Raw genomic sequence first — 23,462 nt, 5'->3', positions numbered from 1 at the left:
CTTCTCTGAAGCTTTCACCCACTACATTCTTTTCCTAACCCAAGTCTAAGCAGTTAGATTCAGCTCAGTGGTATTGCACAAAATATCAGAGAAATAAACCAAATATGGAATTAATCTCGCTAGAATAAGAAAAGTATGAATCTTTTTGACTGATAAATTCTAGCTGTAAACCTAAATATTAGAAAAAATCTGACATTTCTGTTCTTCAGTGCTTTAAACAAGAAATTAAACCAACATGATCCCAAAAACGCACTTTCTCAAACTGTGCTTTCCATGCACGGCATGGTCAGTGTCCTGCAGCATCAGCTCTCCTGAGTGACACAGAGAGCACTGGAGAAACCCTCTGAGGCACGAGAAACCTGCCAGGCAGCACACCCTGAGTGAGGTTCAGCGTTCCCTCCCCTGTACAAATACTGCAGCCAGCACAAGAATGAGACAGCCATGGATATCTGACCTCCCTCAAAGATGGAGGACTTAAAAGATGGACGCAGGACTTACCTTCACCCACTGGAAACTTGTTGCCAGTTGACGTAGCATATTCCACACATTTGAAATCCACCCAATGAGACTGGGAGCCACTGCAGGTGTCAGGTCTCTGCTGCCACGGACCCACTACTTCAACGCTGGCTGCAGACAAGGAGAAAGTCCATTAGAAATCCAATGCAGTGGTGGTACCATAATAAAAGGAAACTAAAGTCTACCCTATAAACTATCATAGCAGCCTAAAAAGAGCCTAAAGACAAGCAACTAAATGCTTCTTATAATTTCAAGGAGAAAATTAGTAAATAGTCTTCACCTTAGAGTCACAGAATGGTTTGGGTTGAAAGGGACCTTAAAGCAAATCCTGCCCTGCCATGGTCAGGAACACCTTCTATTACAGGTTGCTCCAAGCCCTGTCCAACCTGGTCTTGGACATTTAACAAACTATTGCCAGAATGTTCCCATAACTAAAATGCTTGAGGTCATATCAAAATTCTTTCACATCTTTTTTGTTATCTCCTGAAAAAAATCCCAAAAAACTGAGTTCTAGGGAAAAAGTCTGTTCTGGGAAAATTATCCAACACAAGACACACTGTAGTGAAGAAAAGTAACTGCTGCAGATGCCATCAACCAACAAAATGTGCTTTGAACATTTCTAAGTGCTCTGAAGGCATATTAGGAAATTAGTGTTTTTACCATTATGATGGAGAAGGGAGTCAATTATTGTAGGAAGTAGAACTGTACTACAGTAGGAAAAAAAAAATATCTGGACTAAAGCATTTTAAACAAGGAAACAAGCAAGAGATGGCTCTGCCTGTAAGAAGTTCATCTATACTTGTTTTGGTGGTTAAAATTCTTTCCTAAAAGGGTCAAGAATTTGAACCAGGCTGTAAAAAGGGTGCAGAAACAAAAGGAAACCTGCTGAGTCATTTCTTAGGAGGTGAGGCAAGTCTTTTCTCGAATTTAAATGAGTAAGTTAAGAATGCTCAGTTCACAGAACAGTCTTTCATCACCCCGTGTGTTTCTGAGAACATGTTCCTCTACAAGTAAGATATAAATAAAATATATTTAATGTGACTGAATGACATGGAAATACTCAGTGTGATCTGTTGTTAAGTTCTGGTGTAGACACTGTATTTATGATGCCCATTTGAGACTTTGATAGATTCTTAAACGGCACTAAATGAATTCTAGGACTAAGATTCATTCTTACCAAGGAAACCAGGGTGGATTCCCCGGTACTTTCAGATTTAATAACTGAAAATTTCTAGGACAAATTATTGAAAAATAGTCTCTGCAACTTGAGTCGATACACCAAAGTCAGTAATTTTCTTCAGTGTTTAACTGTTGTCTGGTCTATACCAATCCTCCATTTTATACCCACTTTTCACCCCCGTTAAAGCAATCAAGTTTTAATTGCAAAAAACCAGTTCAGCAGCACAGGCCAAATTTCAAAGTTCCCAGCAAAAGTGTAGAGAAACAAAATAGGCAGGCATTGGTTGAATAGGTAATATTCAATATTGCAAAACCATATTTCACACTTATCCCACGAAGGAAAGAAATAAAATCATGTGGCTTCTCTGGCCACTCGTGGCTGCAGATATGCTGACTTACTGTTTTAAAAATTTGGGCTCATGTTCTATAAAAAACCACATTCCTAGAAAGTGAATTTTGCTCTATGAAATAATCATTTATGTGATGACTGAGTCACTAATATAAAATCCCTTGGTTTATAAAAATACTCCACACATACAACACATTTATGCAATTTGCTTTGAAGTACCTATGGCATTTTAAACTATGCTCATTTTGCAAGCAAGTTTGTTTGTTTTTTTCCAAAAAGGACCCTTTATAACTAATTCACAATTCAGATGAATTAATGGAAAGAAAGACTAAAACTGAATAAACTCTCTCATTTTGATAATTTGTTCAGTGTCTTTACAGACAACAACATCTTTATGGATGACTTTGCAGCTCAAGATTCCTTTATGCTCAAGGCATTTGAAGTTGCTTGGATAAGTATTTCTAAAATATCTCTTACATATCCCTGTGGTCTAATTTTATGAGCTCTGGTTTTGCTCTTAAAAGCAGCAAATGGTTGATAAAAAATCCTGCCAGTCCTCAACCTGGCCTGCTACACTGTGAAGCTTTTCCCTGTGCAAACACCTGACCACCAGTGAAGTGACCACGTAAATCACACAATGGGTTGGGTTGGAAGGGACCTTAAAGATCATCTTGTTCCAAGCCTCAAATAACAAATAATAATTTTACTCTCAAGTACAGGCTCCATTCTTCAGTTACACTGCATTTCAACAGATATCAGGGCTTACAAATCAATATTTTTTGTACCACTAACCATTATTTGAAGTAGATAAATCTTCATATTAACATCAAGCAAGGAGAAACTCCTCCAGATATCAATTTTCATGAAAAACGTGGTTTAAGACGGCTGAATGATTACTATAGCAGGCAAAACAGTTTAGCTGATTAATTGATATATAGGTATCAGATACCTATTTATTTACTATCGTTATTTTATTTATCGGATGCCTATTATTTACTGTATAATATGGATTTATTTTCTCATTTTCTGCCGCAGCTGAATATGCCTTCAATAATGTAGTTCTAATTACTCTATAACCTTTACAAAAGGGAGAAAAGCCAAAAAAGCCCCAAGTTCTTTATTTACAGAAGGCTGTTTCAAAGCCCAACTATAATTACAAGAAAACGCAAAAACCCCTCCATTAAACTGTTCCAATGCCCCAAATAGATTTGCCACAGTGGCACTTTAAATCAAACCAAGCCCAACAAGATTTTTGGGGGGGTAAAAGAAGCCGTGGCTGCAGAGCTGGTTTATGCAAAGTGACAACTCGAACAATTTGGAAATGTTGCTGGTTGGAGGGGAAAAGGCCCCCCAGGCATTGTCACTATGGTAATTACTGCACAATGCCTGATGTGAAATGGGCAGTGCTGGGCCCAAGCAGCAGCTGAATCCTGCATTGTTCTCGCATGATAAAAAGATTTGAAAGTCTGAAAAGCAGAGGAACGGAATCTCACAGCTTCTTAGAGTCCCCTCTGAAAGGGCCATTGTAACATCATCATAAATCCTGGGCTCCCCAGGCACTTGACAACTAAAGCAGTGGACAATAGAATTCTTGTGTTGAACAAAACACTCCTTGTCTGCCAAAGGGCTTATCTGCTTCATTTACAAATGTCTTTCTTTGTAGCAAAATAATTCCCTATTAGAAAAACTATTAGGAACAGCACTAAATAAATATTCACAGCTTTGCGGGCTGTTTGGCAAAGTGAATAAACTAATACAATCACAGAGCATGCAAAATATGAGATTTATATCAAGGAAACCCAAAACAACCCTGAACCTCTATTTATTTTCATTTTCCCTTTTCCTGATTGCAGGGAATTACACTGCTGACACATTTGTCTCTATAAAAAAGACCCAGGTACATTATCACTAAAAGAGATGAAAAATATTAGAAATCTGCAAAGATCTCAGACTGGAGCAAAATTGTATCCAATGTGCTCCTAAAATTAAATGTTTCCAGAAGAGCAATTACAGAAATAAACTTGGGAACATATGTGAGAGTTTAATGAAATAGAGACAAATTACTCATAGTCATCAAAGGATTTAAACTGTGGATTTATAACTATGTACGTTGAGGTCCCAGTTACTGAGAGATACAAAAGCATCAGGGATCAGTTGTTGCAAAGAAAAAGTGCCAGATTATTGCAACTTTGTTCAAGCCCAATGAAAATTCTGGTAGCTATCACAGAAATGACCCTAAAATATCTTGTATATATGACACTTCCAAAAGCATTTCTAACATAGTCAGAATTCCATTGCCTCAAGTTTCCACACAAAGTTATTTAATTATAGCTTGCTAGAGAAGTGCTTTTGGAAAGTCAACTGACACCATGCCCAAGTATTACTGAAGGAAAACATCATCAATCTAAATTATTGCTCAAGCAAAGGGTACTTGACCATATTCGAAGTCCCAGATTCATTTGTACAGCTGAATTAAAACCTGAAGAGATTCAAACTTATTCAAATCCAATATGGATTTTTTACACAGCCCAGGCATTTTTTACACAGCCCAGGCAAATGGACTGAGTGGCTGAATGAGGTTTTTTTCCCCAGACTACAAAAATACAGGTATTTATAACCTGCATATTAAACAGATACTAAAATATTCAGAATGTACACAATAAACAACAACAATACTGGTAAAATGCAAGAAGAAAGCACCTAACACAATTAAAAATACAAATAATGCAGGTTTAAGCTCACAAGGCAGAACCCAAGATTTAGGAATATGTGAGCTTTCCATGGTTCTACCATGAATTTGCAGTCTGACCCTGCCACACACCACTTAACCTTGGAGCCATTTCTAAAAGTAAACAAAGACCCACTGTAAAACATTCCACACATGAAAAACGTACTAATCAGTATAAAAATCAGAGGAAAGAGACCAGAATTCAGAGCTCCCATGTGCCAGCTGAGGATCTCTACTGTTTGGGTGCAGAGCTTCCCCATTTTTTCTGTCACCTTCTCTCCTCAGTGAATAATTAACTGTTCTAAAGATGTAGGCACAAGTTCTGATTTAACATGAAGTTTAAACTTGACTTCCCATATGTCATTTTTGATGTTTGCTATTCTGTGCTGTGCAGTGCCCAAACTCCCCTCTCTCCTGAAGCTGTATCATCTGTATAAATATAATTTGCATGAAGTTATTCTGATCATTTTGGCAATTTGCAATTCAGGAACACAGCTTCAACAAAATCTGTTTCCTGCCAGCTCTCAGTTTTATTCTAGTTCCTACTACATGGCACACAAGCACACCCTATTTTTATATAGTGGGTAGTCTCTGTTCAGGTATAAAAAAATGGGTCTGCACTGAAGTTTAAGTCTCTTAGTGCACAATAGGCATTTAGTCCTGCTAGAGAACATGGATCTGGGGGCCTTGACCAGGAGAACGGTGTCCTTGGTGTATATAATTTGCTCCTGCAAGTTATTATCTTGGCATCTAAATAAGCTTATGCTGGGAATCACCTTCCGGGAGAATCTTTTTCTACTTATAGAGGCAGCTAAACCAAGGAATGTGAATCCCACATGCAGCAACCAACACAGCAGCCTAGAATAATTTAGGTGGGAAGGGAGCTCTGGAGGTCGCCTAGTCCAACTCCACCACTGAAAGCAGCACCAAATTCAATGTTAATTTAGGTTATTAAGGCTGTCATTTCATTAATGTCCATAGCTGAAATTAGAGCATGACCAGGATCTCTACGGACACTTTGAGGATGACCATGTAATGCTGAAAGATGGTGCAAAGGAAGAGAACAAAACAAAGAGCAAGAATTGCATCAGAAAGAAAAAAAAGGTAATCTTGTATAATCTGCCTTATAAATACCCATGCAATTACAGGGTCTTTTAGCAGGCCGGGGTAAATAACTCTGACTGACCACCCTTCAGAGCCTGGGGGGTGTTTGCACTGTGCTGTGTTCTCTCTGGAGCACCCACAGCACCTGCAGCTGCCAAAGGTGTCCCTCATGCGGGGACAAGGCAAGAGTTCCTCTCTTTCTGCTTTTCACCACCTCAGTACTTGAATGCTTGACATGATTTTTATCCCCTCCTGGTTCTGAGGCAGGAAGGTGTTAATGTCTGTATCCCACAGCTCTGAGTTCAGTCCTGGAGAAGCGAAGTTTTCAACACGATTTACATAAGAAGCCTGACATAAAATGAGGCTTGAAAACAGGTTTTGAATCAAAGAATTGTACTATCTTGTCCCTTCCTCCAGAAGGAAAGGACCTTGCCACTCAGAATGACGACTTGTGGAAGGCAGGACATACAAGAAAAGGACAAAACACAAGAGCTGCAGAGACAGTTTCACACAAACAAGGTTCTGTTCAGACAGGTTTTGATCAACCTGCTTCTCTTTCTTATGAACTATTCTGATTTTACATTATACTCTCCCAAAACATTCCCCCTTGATATTCCCATCCCTTCTCCACGCTGTTGAGTGCTGACTAACACTGAGCAGGTTGCAGAGCCACAAGCAGGGAGAGGAGGCACTGGCCGGTGCCAAACACGGCGCGTGGAAAAGTCATCGAGCATCCTGAACATTGAGAGCTGAAGGCCACAAATCATGGCAGAAATGAAACTAAAAACAGAGTAGCTGTGAGCTCTCATGAGAAATAAAAATACATCTAAATGCTTTGCAGAATGTTAACAGACTGCACACTAGAGCCTCATCCATCTGAGGCCAAATTAAACATCAGTACACAAAAGGTTTGTGTGGGCTCACAAGGAACAAATTAGCCCCTGCAAGTCACATGAGCACCCAGATCCTGTGCTCCCCCAGTACAATATGACTTTATCAACCTTTTCTTGCTTTTGGGTCACAAGGGCCTGGAGGCAAACACCAGGCCCTTGAGGATAAAGTCTGTATTAATTAGCTTCATGCTGCTCCAGTCCCATCCTATCCAGGTACTAAGAATACAAGTGGATTGGGAGGCCTGGAGGCAGGTATGTTCTGTCATTTTAAATATCATAAATCAAGCCCTCTGTTTCAATGTTTCCAACTTCTCTGAGTTTCTTCTAAATACTAAATTTAGAAGAGGACCCACAGCAAGTAGCTACATATTTTTTGTACATATATGCCTATATAGATATATATGCACAAAAATTAATATATATACCATTTTTTCATGCATAAACAAATATTTCTGTGTACCACGCTGTATGTAATTTGAATTCCTTACATGTGGGAAAAGTACTTCATTTGTACTCCAAAACCTGACTTTTCATATTTGTTGTCTAGCAGATAATCTCAAACGTGTTCTTGAACCACCACCAGTAAAAGGTACATATAAGTCCTCTCCTAGAAAAATGTTATGCATGCAAAGCAACCCAGATCAGTTAGTCCCTTTGCAAGAGGAAAACAGAATTGCTCCAAAGCCTTCTAAGTCGTGCTGGAACTCAGCTTCCACCAGCTGCAGATGTCAGACACTGTGGATTGGAGCTTGTCACCAGAGAAAGATTTTTATGGCAAATTTTCCTTACAGTTGCTTTTTTTCTTCTAGTTTGTTTCCTCCCCTTGCCTTTTTACTATTCTTTGGTGCTTTTCTTCCACTAAACTCAACAATCCCTGTGGGTCTCTTCCAACTCAGCATATTCTGTGATTCTGTAAACACGAGTGGCCAGATCCTTCCTCCAGAGCAGACTGTCTTCACTAGCATTTGGGGCTCTATTTATATTATCTTTCTCTGCTACCAATTTCAGTAGGTTGTTCTCTATTTCTTTCCTCTGGTTTTCTTCTGCTCTCTTTTATCAATCTCTTCTAGTGACCTAAAAAAAATGTAAAAATTGAGAGCCACTCAAGTATAAGCTGAATGCCCCCATTAGTCAAGCTGTAGGGGACACTCAGCACAGAAAATAAATTCAACTAACCTTTCGAAAAATCTTTATATAAATGTTCTAAAAAATCATCCTGCTGGTTCCAAGTCCACTGGAGACACCCAAGAAAGAACAATTCTGAGACATCAGAGATACCATAAAGAAGAATAGCTCAGAATCTGTCCAAGAGACTCAAGAGAGACTGAACTCTTTGGTCTCAGGGACATTTTTTCCCTACCTCCTTCCTTTTATTAATAAATAAAGAAAAGAAGAGTTGTTCAAAGTCACCACAGAGATCTGACGTTTCTGAATTTCCGTGTGCCTCATTCAACTCTCTGAATATCCCTGTGATCCCAGGAAGACACATGATTCATTCTGGGGAGCCTATTGCAAATGCAGCAATGACTCTTCAAACATTTGTAAAGCTTTTAAAAAAAGTTTTAATTCAGTTTTATTTCTGGACCAAATACATCTCTTTGCCTATTCCTACTCCATTCTCCTCCCAGACTCGCACAGGTCATGGCTTGTCTAGCTCTAGGGAGGGTGGAAGGAAGGGAAAATGGATAGTAAATTCATTTTAGGTCAACCAAAAGGCATCCTGTTTCTGTCTTTCCTAGTTGTCTTTTCCTCATTTTCTTTTGTATTTCCTCAAAGGACATTACACTTGGCTTCTCAATCAAGGACAAGGCAATGCCAAACACATTAATTTGTCCATGAAACAGTCTCTAGGTGTTGACCAAAGAAAGCTTAAAAATGCAGAGAGATAAGCTAAACATTGATGATTCAAAAAAAAAGCCTTTTAAGTGGTACATTTCAGTTTTCAGGACTGAACAACACTGACCAACTGGTGTTTGGATACAATCCTCAAGAGTATGTAATTTTTAAGAAATGGTAATTAGAGATACATCTAAATATCATGGAGTAAGCAAAGAACTTGGAAAGACCAGGAGCATCTCACGATACCTGGTGTGCATTTTCTACTCACAACCCATACAGATTTCCAGAATTTCAGTAATATTTTTAGCAAGAATGATATGATTTTCTACTACCTACATTTCAGGGTATTCCACTCCAGAAATTACAATTTATTTCTATTTTTTATGGAGTTATTTGTTTTTGGTAACAAGCCTCCCAATTTGTTCTTGAGAACTGAAACATAAACACAGACACATATTTCAGCTGCATCAGGTAATGAAGTGCTTGTAACACTGAACTTCACAGTCCAAATTAACCAGAATAGTCAATGATATTAATATTTAACATGTTTACGCTCTTCATTATGCCTCCCAAATACCACCAAGGCTTTAATTTTCTGCAGTGTAATTATTATGAGCTATGAGCGAGTGCATTATGAGGTTTCTTCAAAACAACGATTGTGAAGTAGAAATACACATAACCAAACAATAACAGAGCAAATGCTCTGCATCTTCTGGAAAAACTGCATAATTAGGAAAAGATTACTATATCGATGGGTTTTGCCTGATGGAGACAGTCCTAGGTGCTATACAGTGGCTTTAAATAACAGTGAGCTCCAGAATACCACTAGCAATCATCTAGCAAACTCATATTCAACCAGCAAAAAGGCTATATCTACAAAAATATGAGGATGATATGAAAGTAAAAAAAAAACCACTCCAAATAAACAAACAAGCCCACATTGGCTGAAAGCTGAGAACCTCTCTCCACTATTTAAAATATTTCAAAAATGCAGCTACTCTCTAAGTTTCAGTGTTTTTCTTTTGTGACTCATTCAGGAATGCCCAGTGTTTATATATCCAGTCAAAAAGGGAGATTGCATATGGCAATAACCCAAATGGGAGTGGGGGGGGGGCTCAGCCTGAAGAAAAGGAGGCTCAGGGGGGACCTTCTGGCTCTGCAACTCCCTGACAGGAGGGGGGAGCCGGGGGGGGGTCGGGCTCTGCTCCCAGGGAACAAGGGACAGGAGGAGAGGGAACGGCCTCCAGCTGTGCCAGGGGAGGCTCAGGTTGGACAGGAGGAGGAATTTCTTGTTGGAAAGGGTGGTCAGGCCTTGGCAGGGGCTGCCCAGGGAGGTTTGGAGTGCCCATCCCTGGAGGTGTCCCAGGAAGGCCTGGCCGTGGCACTGAGTGCTCTGGTCTGGGGGATAAGGGGGGCATCGGGCACAGGGGGGATCCATGGGCTGGGAGGGCTTTTCCAACATTAATGCTTCTATGATGCCATGATTCTAATGCCTAGTAAAAATCAAAGATAACTTTATAATCATGAAAGGAGCCATGATTGTGCAGAACTGTGGCTCTCCACAGAAGCATGGAAAAGTCTGTTTGCCAAGAGCTTATCTAAAAAATATAAAGGGGATAATTTTCATACAGCAGTAACAACTGAATTGGACAGGGATGGAAGAATATTCTAGGCCATAACTTAAGCCTCCTGGGTGGCCTTGGGCAGATTTGCTGGGAATATCTACACAGTGTATTTCTGGCAGATGTGAGCTTTTTCCGCCCAAGTTCCAAGCTGAGTTGAAGCTGAATAAATGTGGTTAGAAGAGCACACTGTGCCCAACCCACCACGTCCTCCTGTGAGCAGAGGCATAGGAGCTTGTGATCAGAGCTGCTAATTCAGATTTGGCACGATGATAAACATGTTTGCATAGCTCCGGTGGGCTGAGATTCCATCTGCCAGCAATAGGCTTTGTGGACGTGCCCTCTGCCCCTCAGCTCCACCACTGAGCTGGAGAGAATAATTAACGCCTGCATCTGAAAATGGCACTGGGAAGGTAAGTAATTTACTCTCACAATCACAGAATCACAGAATCTCCTGAGCTGGAAGGGACCCACAAGGACCATCCAGTCCAACCCCTGGCCCTGCACAGGCCCATCCCCAGGAGTCACCCCCTGTGCCCCAGAGGATCATCCAAACCCTCCCGGAGCTCTGGCAGCCTTGGGGCTGTGCCCACTGCCCTGGGGAGCCTGGGCAGTGCCCAACCAGCCTCTGGGGGAAGAACCTTTGGCTGAGATCCAACCTGAGCCTGCCCTGACACAGCTCCAGCCATTCCCTGGCTGCTGTCCCTGGTCCCCCCAGAGCAGAGCTCAGTCCCTGCCCCTCCTCTGCCCCTGCCCAGGAATTGGAACTGCACTGAGCTCTCCCCTCAGCCTCCTCTGCTCCAGCTGAACACACCAAGTGCCCTCAGTGTCCTCACACGCCTTCAGATCAAGGCCCTTCCCCATCTCCGTGTCCCTCCTTTGGACGCCCTAAAACTGGACTGATGTAGCCATAGAGTTATTACTTCAGGGAAACAGCCTTTTTCCATATGTATGCCATGGAAATGAGCCACAATAAGGCTATTACACATTTAATGTGCAGTTGCTGAGCTCTCTATTTGTACAACAAAAATAGATACACATGTCTTTGGATTCATCTTCAAGTTCGTGAGACTTGTGAGCACTTGACAACTCGACATACCTAAACAAACCTGTTATTTTGTTTTCAGAAAGTGTCAGCCTGAGTTCTATGGAAACAAGCCACCTAAGGAGTTTACCTGAGAGTGTGGACAACTTGGCTTCAACACCTTGCTGATTCTCCAGTCAGTATTCACAACAATGGTAATTATAATGCAGCCCTTTCTAACAGACAGCATTCTGCATGCTAAATTATGGCTGAACACTTCAGAAAATTCATTTGAGACATTTCAAATGGCAATAATAAGCTTTCCCACTCCCTTTTAAAAAAAGAAATCTAATTATTCATTCTGTCAATCTCATGCAAAATGTTCATTGTTTTTACATTATTGTTTTCCTTTTACTGTAACTACAGTGCCCAGAGAAAGAGCATGAGGAATAAACCACAGAAACCACACTAAATGTTGGATTCTTCCTTTTATATTTTGTATTTTGTTCAAGTCCTGGTTTTATGTTTTTATTTTTCAGGGCACAGGAACTTCCCCAGCCACATATGAGAAAATAAACCTCAACAATCCCCCACATCAAGATAGTATAATTTTATGAGCAGTTACATAAATTATCTTCCAAATACTTTGTGGAGAAATATCTTGTGGTATTGAGAAATACACATGGTTGTAATTCAAGAAGGCAAGATTTCGTGCTTTAAAGCACTGTACAACGGACTGAAACAAAATTGAGCAAAAGTCACAAGTTTCAGAGCAAGATCTGGAGCTGCATCAAAGGAATAAATGTAGATGGGAGCAGGGAAGCCCAGACATCTGCGCAGCACCAGGGCAAACCAGGCACTGTAGGATGTCTTTCAATCGTGAGCACTGAGTAACTGAGTCAATTAAAAATAATAATGGAAGGAAAGGACATTTACAGGGAGGATGAAAAATAATCCAAAACATCAAAGGTATTTGGGAGCATAAATTCTATCAGAATTCTGAAGTTTTTGTGATTAAATCACATTGACTTTGAAAAAACTTGTCATCCTGTGCATTTGAAGACCTTCCCCCATACCAGCAAACTCAAACCTCATAGTTAAATGTAATAAATCCACATCTGCAATGAAACTTAAGTGCAACCTCTTGGTTCATTTCAGCAAATATAATTTATTGCAATTTTAAAAAATAGAGTCAGCATTAGAGTTATGCTATACAGAAAACTTTCCTAGGAACTATGCAGGCAGGGAGGAGGCTGCTCTCCAGGCTCCTGTGTGTTTGGGGTGAAAGGCTGTCTGCACACCCCTCAGGGACGTGCCCAGCTCGGGTGAGTGACAGTCTAAAGATGCTGAAGGGACATCCCGACTCAGGAGCAGTCCCAGGGGCCACCCCATCCCACTGTACCTGGATTTCCCCCCTGCCACCTTTAAGAACCCTCTGCCACCTCTCCCATGGCCCAGCAGGGGCCCTGTGGGACCCCAGGCTTCCTAACTCAGCTCTGAGTAGAACAGAGCAACTTGTGAAACAGAAATACAACTTTAGCTGTCTTGAGGAAAAAAAAAAAAGGAAAAGGAGCCTTAAGAACGAAGCCAGGAAGCTTTGAAGAGCCAGCAGGCTCCCATGTTAGCCATATGCCTTCATATGTCTGTTCTGTGGGAGTGTTACAGCTCCTGCTGTTCCATTCTTCACTTTTTAAAGAAAATGTTACAAGGCCACAAGGACTCACAAACATTTGTTGACATTTCTTCTGGGTCAGCCTTAGGAGGCCTGCAAGAATTTAAGCATATGGCAGTATTTAGTTGCATGAGGGAATGGGTTGTTTCAGAGAAAAGTGGTATTTAGTTGCAAAACAGTTTAATCCATCATAAAGGTTTTAAATTTTTTGGCCCAAGTCCAAACTTTTCTCATTATAGTTTTCACATTATATTTTTAAAGCAACAGAAGCTTATCCACTGAGCTGGTTGTGGGAAATACTTCACAATGTTTTCTACTGTCCTCCACACAAATAATACCCTGATCTGGGGTTGCAGATCCAACAGATTTGATGCGTATTTAGATGTGAAAAGGGGACAACAAAGAAGAGATCATTTGAGTAATGAAATGAAGATTATTTCTCAAACTTGCTAAAGGACACAGAACCTTTGGCATTTTGAACCACGAGATTAAATTAATTGGGTTCTCGCATGTTTCAATAGCAGTACATGTGCATTTGCAAAGCAGAAAAATGGGATTTCCAAGGCTTTGCCTTGTTATTCAGCTAACACTGTTCTAGTCAGCTCCCAACAAAGGCACAATACGTCACTCACTGGCACTCTTTATGTCTCACTGTTAGAAAAAAATACATTGCACACTGAGAGTTGAGCTGAGGTTTGTCTCAAGCCATGAACAAAGGGCAGTACAATGTTCAACTTCCCCAAAACCTCTCTGGGAACACCCCTGATCCAGCTGGACTGAGCTGCAGCAGGGATGGAGGTAAGGCCTGTGCAGCCCCTTTTTCTTCACTGCTTGCTTCCTCCAGTGTCAACTGAAGGAGAGCAGGTTTAGGTGGGGTATAAGGAAGAAATCTTTCCCTGTGAGGGTGGGGAGGCCCTGGCCCAGGTTGCTCAGAGAAGCTGTGGCTGCCCCTGGATCCCTGGAAGTGTCCAAGGCCAGGTTGGAGGGGGCTTAGAATCATAGAATCATAGAATCGATTGGGTTGGAAAAGACCTCCGAGATCATCGAGTCCAACCCTTGGTCCAAATCCAGTCCACTTACTAGATCATGGCACTCAGTGCCACGTCCAATCTGCGTTTAAAAATCTCCAGGGATGGTGAATCCACCACCTCTCCGGGCAGCCCATTCCAATGCCTGATTACTCTCTCTGTAAAGAATTTTCTCCTGATATCCAACTTAAATTTCCCCTGGCGGAGCTTAAGCCCGTGCACCCTTGTCCTATTGCTGAGTGCCCGAGAGAAGAGACCAACCCCCACCTGGCTAGAACTTCCCTTCAGGTAGTTATAGACGGTGATGAGGTCACCTCTGAGCCTCCTCTTCTCCAGGCTAAACAACCCCAGCTCCCTCAGCCTCTCCCCATAGGACTTATGCTCCAGTCCCTTCACCCGCCTTGTTGCTCTTCTCTGGACCCGCTCCAGCACCTCAATATCCTTTCTGAACTGAGGGGCCCAGAACTGAACACAATACTCAAGGTGTGGCCTCACCAACGCAGAGTACAGGGGAAGGATCACTTCCCTGGTCCTGCTGGCCACGCTATTTTTGATACAGGACAAGATCCCATTGGCCTTCTTGGCCACCTGGGCACACTGTTGGCTCATGTTGAGCTTCCTGTCAATCAGTACCCCCAGGTCCCTTTCAGGCTTGGAGCAACCTGGGCTAGTGGGAGGTGTCCCTGCCCATGGCAGGGGGTGGAACTGGATGGGCTTTAAGGTCCCTTCCAACCCAAACCATTTTGGGATTCTGTGATTACAGCCCACAAACAAAGGAGCTCCTGCCCCTCTTTCCCCTTCCATGCTATTAAATACATCACAATCTTGTCTATTAGTTGTATAGTAGAGTATTTAAAATGAGTAATTTAAGCAGCTGAAATGGAAGATCTTGCACAAAAAACAAAGATACAAGAGCCATTCTTCGTTAAAAATATTTTTCCCCCAAAATATAGAACAGGCATGTTTTTAAAAGGAAGACCTAATCCAGAAATTTCACCATTCCTACAACATTCTGTTAACTAATATCTAATCTAACACATGAACCAGTATGAACTAGGAGTGGTCAGACAAGCTATCCCTCTGCTTTTGAACAACATTGTGAAGCCTCAGAAGGAACCCAAGACTATTTTGCTGAAAATATTTGTATGAAATTCATGTATGAATGATTGAGATGGATAGAGAAATTTTATAGAAATTCTGAGGGAAAACCAAAGACATCTAAATTTAACAAGTGTATTGCACAAATAAACACAACATCTGGATGAAGAAGTTTAAAAGAGGCAGCACACTTCAACATGCACCTCCTTAGGGGTTCATCAGCTGGCAGCAGACAAGGTTAGGTCATTGCCTGTGCCCTCAACCAGATGAATAAAAGTTGTTTATATGTCTTATTTTAACCCAATTATAGACTGGAAAAGCATTGAATATTCTGAAATTTAAAAAGAATCAGAGGACAAACTTTTGTCATTACAAATTTTGTGGACACATAAAAGATGCGAATAAAACTTCAAGGTCAAGTTACTTTTATCCAACTTTCATACTCTCAACCAAAATGACATCCAAATTTGGTTAGAGGTCACTGGCCAAAATGTTGCAAACTGTGTAGCCCTTAAGAAACAGAGCACGTTCCATCCTACAAAGCTTTGCAAAAAAAGTTTCTATAATTTTGCTGAAATTAAGTTGACATTTCCTGAAAGTTACCCACTTATGTTTAACCTTTATGCAAAATTACCTTTTATTCTAAACTCTTTGATAATAAAATGCACGAGGCATTCAGGGAAGGTAAAATCTGAATTTCAGAATCCAATTCTCAGCAATGATCACAACCAGGCAAACACAGATCTCTATGAGAAAGTACCAGTGACTTCAGAGAAAACCTAGTCAAAAAACACGCTGACTTTCAGCTTCCACATAATAAATCTTAGCACTTAGGAACGGGAAGATTTGTGCTTAAAAGTTGAATTAGACAATGATGAAAGGTCCTGACTATAGAAGACACATTGCACGGTATAAAGAATTTTGTATCCTTGATGGAAATAGCTGCAAAGATATTGGTCAGATGCTCATATGATGCAGCAAATAAAAATTAGAAGCTGAAAACAAACAGTCTAATGCAGTAGTGCCCAACTTTGAAGCTGAATTCCAAGCTTAAAAATATGTGAGCTGGGTGGATCAAAAGATATATCAGCAGTGCAGGAAAAATAACAAAACAATGAATAAAAGGGACTGTGTCAGTAAGGAAATGCAATTAGAGAGCTGAAGCCATCAGCTTGTAACAATAACTAAAAGGTTAAAAATAAGTTCTGTGTATTCAAAGAGCATCAGGAAGACTCAGTTGCAAACTTTCTGGTGCCTTCAATGGCAAGGGTGGACAGGGATTAAAGCTGGGAACTGTAAAGAAATTTTATAATGAAATTCATATTCTTGATAGAGGGCAAGACACACAAGTCCATTTTTATCTTTGAGTAGGGCAAACAGTGCAAATACTTCAAGTACCCCAGTGTGAATAAAAAAAGCCTGTTCGATTCTTGAGTCTACAAATCAATTTCTCAAGTAGAACAAAGAAATTATGAATTCAGTTCTGGATCTGGAGAGTATAAACAAGTGAAAAGATAACAGTAGGAGTATGGAACAGCGAGGCTCTATTTGTGAGGGAGTCCTACAATTCCCTGTGGGGTCTGAGGGTTTTCTGAAAGGTCTCAGCTTAGAGCAGTGTGCCAGGTGGGAAACTGGGGAACATGGTGGTGGTGCTGGGGGAAGGGTTGGAATGGATTGTCTCAGAGATCTTTTGCACCCCTAATGACCCTGTGATTATGCTGCAGAATAGAGGATTTCACTGCTGCCTGTCTGACAAGAGATGAGCAGCTGTACCTTGGACTCCGGGATGCAACTCCAGCAATTGGTTGCATGAGGGAAACTTAACTCCAATCCTCTGAAAGAACAGGAGTTTGTTTCTACATTTATCTACTTCCTCCTAACTAATTCATTCCTCTTTCACATGACAAGATATTGAAGATAGCCTGATACACCTGTGAGCAATTATAAAACCTATGCAAATATTGCCAATGTATCTTTAAATATTCATTTCATATTAAAACATTTCGATCACATTCATGCACTTTTCAGATGCTATATCTGCAAATATTTCCTTGAATTCAGATTATCCTGTGCATTTGCTGAAACGGCATATTTTGTGTAACTATTCACAGCAGACTTTCAACTCATCATTGCTAATATTCCTGTCAGAAAGCTCCTCAAGGAAGTGCACATCCATTTAGGAAACGGAAGGTTATCACATTACTTGTGCATCACATCAACACAACTCAAAATACATTGAATGGCTCCCAGAAAAACTCAGAATAAACACAATTGCACTAACAATGCAAGTTAGTGACCTTGTGCAAGCTACTGAGGTGAGGAAAGCTGATGACATACACAGGTGTTTGATGAGTATTTTGGCGAAATTAACTAATTTTCAATTAATACATTAGTGTTTAACTGTCACATGAACATACTGCAAATGCAAAATCAGGATGACCCTCACTGAATGAATCCTTGTAAAAAAGTTAACTAATTCTATTAAAAAATACCTTAAAAATCAAGTATATATATATACAAAATTACTTTTATATTAAACATATCCATAGTGCGTTATTAAAAGATACAATTCTAGAATAAATTACTGGAAATTAAGTTGATGCGGTTTAATACAGACCTGATGTATCTCCAGCTGAAGTCAATGCAAGACTGTTGAATAAATTCCATTGGCAGCTACTTGTTTGTGCCTTAATATATTAGCCATTCTTTTGATGAAATCAATATTTAGTAATGATTTTTTTCACTTTTAAAACATTGTAGCTGTTTCTGAAAGTCATAAAATGTATACTGTCTTCTGCACAAACACAGAGGCAGAAAATATTGACTGTAAATTCTTAATTGCAACAAATCAACACATTTTCATAGAATCATAAAATGGTTTGGGTTGGAAAGGACCTTAAAGATCATCTTCCACCATCCCAGGTTGCTCCAAGCCCCCTCCAACCTGGCCTTGGACACTGCCAGGGATCCAGGGGCAGCCACAGCTTCTCTGGGCAACCTGGGCCAGGGCCTCAACACCCTCACAGCCGAGAATTCCTTCCCAGTATCCCATCCAACCCTGCCCTCTGTCATTGGGAAGCCATTCCCCCTGTCCTGTCACCCCAGCCCTTGTCAATAGTCTCTCTTCATCTTTCTTGCAGGCCCCTTCAGGCCCTGCAAGGCCACAGTCAGGTCACCCCAAAGCTTCTCTTCTCCAGACTGAACAATCCCAACCCTCCCAGCCTTTCCTCCCAGCAGAGCTGCTCCATCCCTCTGCTCATCCTGGTGCCTCCCCTGGACTCTCTGCAGCAGCTCCATGTCCTTGCTGTGCTGTTCCCCAGGGCTGGAGCAGCTCTGCAGGGGGGTCTCACCTGAGGGGCAGAGGGGCAGAATCGCCCCCTGCCCTGCTGCCCACACTGGGGGATCAGCCCAGGGCATGGGGGGTTCTGGGCTGGTTTATGTTCAGCCTCTCCCCCACCAGCCCCCCAGGTCCTTCTCCCAGGGCTGCTCCATCTGCTCATCCCCAGCCTGAATTGATCCTGGGGGCTGCCCTGACCCAGGTGCAGCACAAGCACTTGGCCCTCTTAAACCTTAGGAGATTACACAGACCTGGCTGGTGTGAGACCTTGTAAAGCCTCCTTAGCTGACTGGTTTCATTTCAACTATTTGTAATAAACATCCCAAGAGTTTTTTTAAGGCAGACTCTTGGTGGCACAATATGTTCTCACTTGTTTCAACCTTTCATTCCTTGGCTGGTACATGCTCAGAGCCAGACACTCTGCAGATATGCAGCTACTGAGAAATGCCATAATCAAAAAAAACCCCAAAACATACAGTTCCATTGCATGTGAGGTCAAATGTTACATCTATTTGTTTAATTTTAACATAAATTCTGAGGAAAGGAGAATACAAGACCATGACTTTATGGCAAGCACCTGTTCAGATAAGCCCTCATAATCACAGTTAGAATTTCTCATTAGCTACGTCCAGTGAATGCCCGACACTTCTGCTGTCAAATCCAAACAAACTGCAGCCCAATTTTCAGCAATAATTTGCTACAATTACCAAACTTGATGGCTCCCTCAATCAAAAACATCACAGTGAGGTTTTGTAATTCCCACCACTTGGGCTGAAATACAGATTTGGTCAGGATAATTTCCATTGATAGGAAGCCTAATAAAATACATCACCTCAAGCAACTACTATTTTTATTACCAATGATATAAATGACTTTGCTGCACTGACGACAAACATCATGAGTGAATCAGGTGACATCTGATTTATATTCAGTTTGTAATCCCACAGATTAGAAAAAAAATAGATAAGCCAAGCACGGGTTCAGCTGAATAGTAGAGTTTTTAAGAGATTAACCATCCTGGTGTATTATGACTCCATAACCCTGGTAAGATCTGAGCAGAGGCAAAGAACATTTGGAGCATCTCTGCTGTATTTAGCAGACACTTCATCCTCTTTCATCACCCTTTGGTACCACCCTAAATAAACTGCTACAGTTCAAGAGTAAATTCTTCCTGTTCTTGGGAAGGAAGAACTCCAATTCAATAGACCCATATTAACCTTTTCACTGTCTCGCATTATATACTCACATGTTTTCAGTACCAGTTTCAGGTCAGATTTTTCTCAGGTAGTTTTTAGCTGGAGATAAAACATCTTGTAAGTGCTGTCTGTTTAACAAGGGCTAAGGATTCACCAGCTGCAGCTGGGAGGAAGGCAGGATGAAGCTGACAGTGTCTTTAGGAATAGCACAGCTTTTTCTGGACAGCCAAAATATCATTGTCACAGCTGCTGGACTGTAGAGATCCTAGCAATGTGTCACCTGCCTTTCACCCCAAGCAGAGTAAGTTCTACATGCCTTAAAATTTACATGTTCTTTTAATTTGTCATTTTAACAACCTTAAGTATCTTTCTGGCATCTGCATTGGTAACTCTTTTCCTTTTTTGGCCTAACTCCCCTTCTTATTCCTGAATCTCTAAAGTAAAGAACATATTTTTTCCTAATCCAGATGATTTTTGTATGTAGAAATAATGAAAACACTAATAAAATGCAAAGCAGTCTATGAAATACAGAGGAGTAAATAACTATGGAGCATAAAACATTGTAAGAAACTCTCTCATTTGATAGTTCTCTCTCTCTTCTTTCTCACAAAGAAGAAACCAAAACTGCATGCCATTTTCAATAGATCTAATTTTTAGAGAAAGAAAAAAAGACAAAAACAGAACAGAGAATCATGGTACAGGACAATACTACCAAAAAAGTATATGTTTATTAAGCACTTTTTTCAACCTACCAACAACATAAAGGTCCCGTGTCAGCTCATTCTCAGTCTGTATTTGTACTAAATCCCCACAGAATAGACTCACAGAAGCATTGCACAGAAACGAATAATGCTGAGGAGGAAATAGCCCCAGAAAGGCTTCTATGGAAAGGAATTCTCCTGCCATGTGTGCATCTTCTCTCTCCTTGAACACGTCCCTCAGTGTCCCAGCTCTGCTCAGCGGCTCAGCCCATCTCAGCCCATGACACCCATCCCAGCCCTGCCCTGAGGACACCCCAGGCAGCTGATTCGGACAGAACAAGAACTTGGCACTGGCAGTTTCTCAATTATCAGCAATAATGAAGTGCTTCTTACACAGCTGGAAAAAGCTGGAGAGCCCCTTGTGCTGCACTAACATTTCTGAGTGGGCAAGAAGCAAAAGAGCTGTGGTTTTATCCCCTGTAACTGCTCTTGGCATATCCAAGGACTGATCTGTGACAGGCATTTGAGAGCTTTTTTTATTTATTTTTTGTCCTATCTCTCCTTAAACAGTCCTACCTTCAGACACGGAAAACACTCCAGGATGGAGTAAATACATTTGCATTTACAAGTTTATACAGAGACCAATGGAAATGGTGCTTTGCACTAAGGATTTTATCGTGCTGCCTATGGATGACACACTGATCCGCCACTGATCTGCCAGTGACAGTTCCAAGCTAAGAAGTGCTTCATTTTGCTATTTTAATGTTGATGCACATAGAAAACTGTAACTCCTGCAGGTTCTGAACTAAAGGTCACTGTTGGTGCCTGTTACATCCATGGGTGTTTAGTTTCCTGCACAAGGTTTTTATATAAGAAAAGTCCTCATCCATTTTAGACCACTTACATTGGAAACTATTCCTGGTTTGACAGTAGGACCTATTTTCCTACAGGTTTCTGATTTCTAAAACCATGTGCAAACATATTATAAGAGATGGGCACAGTCATCTGGGAAGGTGTAAAGAGATGAATGACCTGGTTAAGGCATAAAACAAGCCATTAAAAAAATCCGCAATGGCAGGAGAACTCACTTTTTTTACTAAGATCTCTCTAGATTAGAAAATGTGACATTAACCCACAAACTCTATCAATCATTTCTGTCAATTTTTGCAAGACCTTAAATCCCTTTTCACTGACACATTTTCTATTGGTGGTATCAGTGTTCCTTTAAAATTGTGACTCTAGAAATTATTTTTAAAAGAATAGCAGAAACTTCAGAGTTGTCTAAATTAGCAATCTCTCACTTTCTCTGGCTCCCTGAAAATATGGGTCCAGCCCACATCGGAGATGTTTCAGCCCCTCCTCACTGAAAACAGAGTAAGACAAAAACATGACAAGTTTTTCAGCTGGCAAAAAACAAGTCATTTCTGCTATATGGGTTTTATCCACGAACTGATAAAAGCATTCCTTTGCCAACACATACTGTGCTTAAAATAAGGATCCTTGCTGATACAGATATCCTGGCATAACTATATTAGCAACACTTCCTACTGCAGAACATGACCAAAACCATCTCCTTCACGAGACTTTTTTTTTTTCTTTGTAAATTTTGAACCACAGAAGAAACCCTTCAAACTTGGAGCAGAAGGTTTGGAGAGAACACATTCCTTCAAGAGGTAATATCTACTTTGAAGCAAATTTTGTATTCTGCTACTATCCTGCCTTAAAACTAATCACAAATGTGAATAAAGTAATACAAAAAAAGGAGTCATTTCAGCCCCCTTCCCTGGAGAGGCTCCCTCTATATCCCGTAGCTCTACGAGCCTCATCTAGTGGATCTTCCCTGTTCCCATCGTGCTGAACAGAAACAGCTACTACTGATGCTACACAAAGTGAAAGCCTCCCACCAACTGTACCTACATTCCCATGTTCCCATATGACTTCCAATACATCCCTATATTCTGTCCCGTAGGGAAAGAAGAGGCAGACAAAGAAATAAATCTGGAAAGCAGAGTCAATTGAGTCCAAGTGCCACGATGTGGGCGTGAGCGGTTCGTCCTCAGTTCAGTCTTACATCTCACCCGCAGAAAGATTTGCTAGTGAGTGAAAACTGTTCCATGAGTCATTTCCTAAGAATACTAAGGGATGGGATTAATTTTCTTCTGAATTAAAAATTCAAGATTTTTTTCTTCTGCTTTATGATTTTTGCCTATTTTAGCAGCTGACAAACCATGACTTCAAGGTAGAAAATGATCTTTCTTTTCTACATAAAGAATTGCAACAATTTGATTTAAGAGTGAAATAGATACTTGGCAACATTATTCTAAAAGAAGCTGGAGAAAATAGTAACAGTTCAAGAGTAAGAAAAAAAAATTGAAATTCTAAACAATAGTATCTGGAGAAAATACTTGAAAGAAATTACTACCCTGTATTAATTTAATATTCTTTCTTTTGAAAACCTTAACAGTTCCTTGGGATATTATTACAGCTAGTTTTATCTGAATTTTGTCTAATTCTGATGTGCTCTCACATCTCCTTGAGGAACAGTTTACTGCTGAAATAAAATACTTACATTTCCTCAATTTTAAACCTAAGGAAACAAATAATTGGAACTGAAATAGTCATACTGAACTGGTTAGAAAAGAGCACATGAAATACACTGGATATCTTGTGATCTGATACACTTTAGGAAATTTTCACAAAATTTATTTTCCAATAGTAAAGATAAAAGTATGGATTTCAGTAGAGGCCCATTAATCCAATATACACCCCTTGGTTTTCTCAGGCCCTGTGGGAATACAACAAACACATAATATTTAATTTGAAAGATCATGAGAGATATTTTATAGAGAAAACCCACTGAAAATAGAGTTTGTCTTCTCTGAGCCGAAAGATGGCAAATAAATCTGAAAAAGGTAATTGTAACAAATTCCACTCTTTACTTTCTTATTATCAGAATCTTTTAAGAGAAGTGTTGGTATTCCCTTGCTCAGAAATCCCTATTCCAACAGTGATTCTTCCAACTGCCTTTGGAAGTAACTATTCACCCCAGGATGTTCTTTGGGGTGAGGTATTTCAGGACTGCAGTTCACGAGAGCCAGACCGAGTCAGAGGGGTTAGTCCAGGTTTAGGTAATTAAAGCTGGTGCAGCTGAAGAGCTGGAAGGGCTGCAGCAGCTT

General features: G+C 40.6%; 1 protein-coding gene across 2 annotated transcripts in view; it reads right to left on the bottom strand.

The window, feature by feature from the left end:
* The window catches only part of CDH11 (cadherin 11), an 85,909-nt gene that overhangs the window by 40,699 nt on the left and 21,748 nt on the right, over positions 1 to 23,462 (bottom strand). For both annotated transcript variants that reach the window (XM_027718337.2, XM_027718339.2), the window contains exon 2: positions 499 to 627. The gene's annotated coding sequence lies outside the window, so the exon portion shown is untranslated. The remainder of the gene's footprint in view (positions 1 to 498; positions 628 to 23,462) is intronic.

Source organism: Pipra filicauda, unplaced genomic scaffold, assembly GCF_003945595.2.
Source record: "Pipra filicauda isolate LSUMZ 115617 unplaced genomic scaffold, ASM394559v2 scaffold491_size440573_pilon, whole genome shotgun sequence".
Classification (NCBI taxonomy): Eukaryota; Metazoa; Chordata; class Aves; order Passeriformes; family Pipridae; genus Pipra; species Pipra filicauda.
Note: the sequence above shows the minus strand (reverse complement) of the source record. Positions and strands in the feature narration are given on the sequence as shown.